Genomic DNA, 4,918 nt, shown 5'->3' on the forward strand with positions numbered 1-4,918 from the left:
AGTCCTTGTGTTTGGAGAAACCTTAGGAATTTAACAGTTCCAGTTAAACTGATTTTCACATATTATAAATTCAATGTATTGCTTTTTGCAAAGAAGAAATACCAGGATAATAGGAAAAGGTGTTGTTCCTATGTTTCTTGTGGTTTTTTGTTTGTTTGTTTTGTTTTGTCTTTTTCAAATGTTGCATGTCAAGGAAATAGAGTTCTGAGTAACTGAAAGACCGAAGAAATGTGTTTTTTTTCCCCCTTCTGCCAATGTCAACCAATCAGACGCGGTTTCTTATTATCATGGTCTGCACATCTAGAGCATTCCTCATAGAATCATATCATTGTGTCTCTCATCGGTGACTTATGGGGTGAAGGAGAGGACTTGGGTGAAAAAAGGATTTCAACAAGTAACTAGTGCAGAAAAAAATGAAGCATAGCTGACATTTTTCAGTATTTATGAAGATATTTAATGAAACAATTCAATGTCTCAATTTATAATTCAACTGAAGATAGATAACCTGTGAGAGAAATTACTATAAAGATATGGAAAATCACAGAATGAGAAAGAGTGGGGGGTTACTGATTTTTCTGAAAAATGCCTCTCACCTACACTGCTATACTTAGCGTTATCTACACTACTTAAGTTGAGACCCAAGCCCCTCGTTTAACAATAAAGAAATTTAAAAGTCACTCTCCCAAGATTAAGCTACTATTTACTGGTTTAGCTATAATTAGAATCTAGATTTTCTGCTTCCTGTCCCAGTTCCTATTGGATTCTCCCTTGGCTACCATATATTTAGTAACTTAATATGTTTATTATAATTAAATTTTAGTATGGTTTAGGGGTTGTCATGCTCGGAATCCACTCTATGGGAACCAACTGTTGCGTGATTTATTAAACATATATGTTTCAAGCACAGTAACAAAACTTTCTCTCTTATTCCAATAAATTTCATAAATAAGACTGATATTGCTAGGTCTCTAGTGCTTGAAGTGTCCTTGGTTGCACAGTGGGTTAAACAGATGGGTTTCAAGACTAAACCTTTATGGGAGGAAGCAGCCTCATCTTTTCCTCAGGTAGTAGCTGGTAGGTTTGAACTCCTTGATGTTAGTAGCATCATGACCAACCCATAATGCCAACAAGGCCCTTTTATATAAACTAGGGGTGACTAAATCATTAGGGAGAGCTGTGGAAGAAATGGTGCTTTGTATAAGGACTTATCAGCTATTAGCAATCTGCACAAACCATTTTCAGGCAAGGTTTTTAAACTTTAACTAATGACAGATTAAGAAGAAGGTGAAGTCTTTTTTTTTTTTTGAACCATCATCCACTTTAAGTCAATTATTAAGAATTATGCAGCATCTATTTACCATTCAGTGAAGATGCATAGTAAAGAGGATTCTGCTAGTACCAGTCAGTTTTAAACCTCTAGGGCATCCGTCTGATATGGACCTGGGGTCAATTAAGATTATATTGAAAGTTCTTAATGAAGTAGAGGCACACAAACCAGTTTTTTTATCGCTGCTAGATCCTTATATTAAAGGTAAACACTGGGCTGCTAATCAAGAGGTTTGCAGTTTGAACCCACCCAGAGGCTCTGGAAGGAGGAAAATCTGGCGATCTATTCTCCCAAAGAGCACAGCCTACAGAGCATGCCGGGCAATGCTGCTCTTTCACGTGCATCGCCATGATTCAAAGTCAACTGGAAACCACCGACAACAGCAACTTCTCATTTCAATAACAAGAGCTCACTTTGTATTCTTCATATATTTATGTGATATACTTTCAGAGAATGGAATACAAACAAAAACTGCAAGTTGATGGTGACCGGATTATAACTAATTGTTAAGAAAATGCTAAATTGTGTAAGAAACTGTGGTAACACTGATTTCATGGGGAAGAAGAACTCCTTTTAACTTGACCATTTGGGGACGTCTCTAGGGAGTGTCGTTGGTTAAGTAATGGGCTACTAACCGAAAGGTTAGCAATTCTAACCCACCAGACGCTCTAAGGGAGTGTCACAAGGCAGTCCACCTCAGTCAAGACTTCCAGCCTCAGAACTCTCAGGGAGCAGGCTATCCACTCTAATTCGATAGGCTCTCCATGAGTTGGAATCAATTCTATGGCAGTGGGCTTGGTATTCCGTTCATGCTACCAAGTTAATGTATTATTATTCTTTTTTGGTGAGTGATGACCTTATCTAAGTCTTTGAGAATTCACCATTAATAGTCTTGTCTTTGGAATTATTAAAAATGCTAACTGGGATGAACCATTGAATTGTTCTACTTTCATTCCTAAAGAGGAGTTAAATACAGAAAGGCTCACCTCTTGATAATCCACATCAATGAAGAAGAATTATGGCAAAAAGAAGGCATGGAGGAGAAAAGTAACATGCTTTACCTCTTGAACACACTCATGTTACTATACAGACTGATGCCCTCAGGATTATTACCTGTTTAAATCAGCATTTCTCAAAGCATACCTAGTTAATGCCATTATGCAAAAGTTCCTAGTAGGTAATCCATGTGAAAAATAGAATTCCATGCTTAAAGAAATTTAGAAACAATGCACGTTAAGCTCCCTTGGAGATTTAAAATATATATATTTGCATGCTACAGGTTCTGAGAAATCCTGTAATAGATACTTCTTTGATGTTCTCTATGTTTAATGTTCTGTGAAAAATGTACTCAAATCATTTTGAGGAGCAATGAGTAAGCCAAGGTTATACAGGTTTATTTAAGACATCTCAGTGCATTTAATGCTTCCCAAACTTGATTAACTAAGCAACACCTCCTACACAACATATATTCTAATGCTTGCCTAAACAAGCGATTCTTGCATAATAAATTCAGACTGAAATGCTAAAGACTAAGGTGGCGAATAATAGAGTGCATATTCTAGGGTAAAGGAACTACTGGATAACATTCTGGAAAAAACACACAGTCTACTACTCTTTTCTGTAAAAATATAATGCAACCATTTCCTACTTCTATCCCATAGCTCTCCATTCGCCCATCATCCCATTCTTCCTTTGGTTCATGCATTTTCAATGACATAGCACATGGTCATATTGCTCCTTCTTTTTTCGGTAAAGTTATGCAATCAAACTGCTTCCTTGTGTTGTGGCTCTCTTATGACTTGTCTTCTGTATCTTTGTTTGCTGCATAATTTGAAAAGTCAAATATTCTTTATTACCAGTTTAGCCTAAACCATCGCCTGCCACTTTAAAGAGTCATTATCTTGAGGGTCTCTGTTGCTCTTTTGATAGCCATGAAGGTGGGTCGGGGAAGATCCCATCCACGCTCTGTGATGTCCAGGAACTGACGGCTCTCTTGAACGCAGGATCTCTTAAGTCAGAGAACAGTGAGTCAAAATCCAAACTACCGCGGAAAGAAAAGCAAAGGATCCAAGAAATGAAGAGATGATGAGATGCGGGGTGTGTGAGGAAGGGCACGGGAGGGGGGCCGCAGTGTGAAGTTCTTCCTGTGTCCAAAGCGCTCCACTCCCTAGTTTTCATTCATTTCTGAATGCTCAATATGTCACTGCCCCTGGGTTTTGTGTGAATTCCTTTTAAACTTACAAGCAGTTATTCTCATGACCATTATTAGTTACAACCCAAAGAATTCTAAATATACTTCCTACCTGATGCTAATTGGACACAGTTTAATGTATTGATAGATTCACTCCTTTGTTTTGTTTCGGCATTTCTATTAAAAGATCATCTCAGAGCCACAGCCATCTGAAGTGAACAGATGTTTTTTTTCAATCCAAACCTATTGTGTATAACGCGCATGACAACTTGGGAGGTAGTGCCACAGCCTTTGATCCAATAATTAATTTTTCAATTAATTAAATTGCCCGGAAGATCATGCAGCTGTGTAATATTCATTCTATTTTATAATGAAAAATGTCAAGACCAGGAATATTTTTACATTGAAAATTCAAACCAGAAACAGATTTCAAGAAAAATGTTGTGTTTTCACTTCCTGTATCTCACCTTGCCTACATTTAAAGCACAAAAATTAATTTTTACAATGATGACACTAAGTAAGCAAGAAAAACAACTCAAGTATATTCTGTCTGTCCAAAAAAAAATGGGGGATGTATGTTTTGTAAGATTGAATTCCGGTGAATGACAATTTTCTAAAAGTGAAAGGAGTAATCTTTAGCTTTTCTAAAGCAATGTACTTGTCACGCTGTAATTAATAGTGTTAACTCCCTGGTCAGACAGACCCGTTGACGTACTGGTTTTGTCCATGTTTAGCAGGAAAAACTTCACCAAGGCTGCTGACCACTCTCCATTTCCTTATCTGCAAAATGAAGTGAATGTGTTAATATTGAAGCTAATAGAAAGTAACCTAACTCTTAGAGTTCTGATGTGCTTATAATTCATTCAGCAAACATCTGCCATAAGTAAGCACTTATTAAGCCTTATTTTTGCTCATCAGTATTATTAGTATTCAGATATGTTTAAGATCCACGAGGATAACAAATCATTTCAAAACTAAAATATATGGTGATAAAAATATAAATCATGCTTCAGAGCGGTTACAGTTACAAATCAACATCTATGTTTTATGCTAGCAGTGCTGTTTTATTTCTGTACATTTTATACACAGCATAGAAAACACCCTCTTTTATGGAAGAAGGTGACTTATGAAAGGTCAAAGTATGCACACATTTTGAGATATGAAATGCAAAGAGTATGTTTGTGAAACAATGAATAAACAGATTTGCTAAAGCAAGTAATTTGTGCACAGAATAACTAGGAGACGAATAAAGTAGGTTTAAGAGAACCTCAAAGTGAGGCACTAAAAGGAACTACTTTGTGAGGTCCATAGAGATAAACAATGCAAAAGTAACAAAGTTTTTTTATTGCTTTCTTTTGCTGTTTTCCAGGAAGGTTATTCCCTGACTTGTAGTATGAGAA

Source organism: Tenrec ecaudatus, chromosome 2 (assembly GCF_050624435.1).
Source record: "Tenrec ecaudatus isolate mTenEca1 chromosome 2, mTenEca1.hap1, whole genome shotgun sequence".
Taxonomy (NCBI): Eukaryota; Metazoa; Chordata; class Mammalia; order Afrosoricida; family Tenrecidae; genus Tenrec; species Tenrec ecaudatus.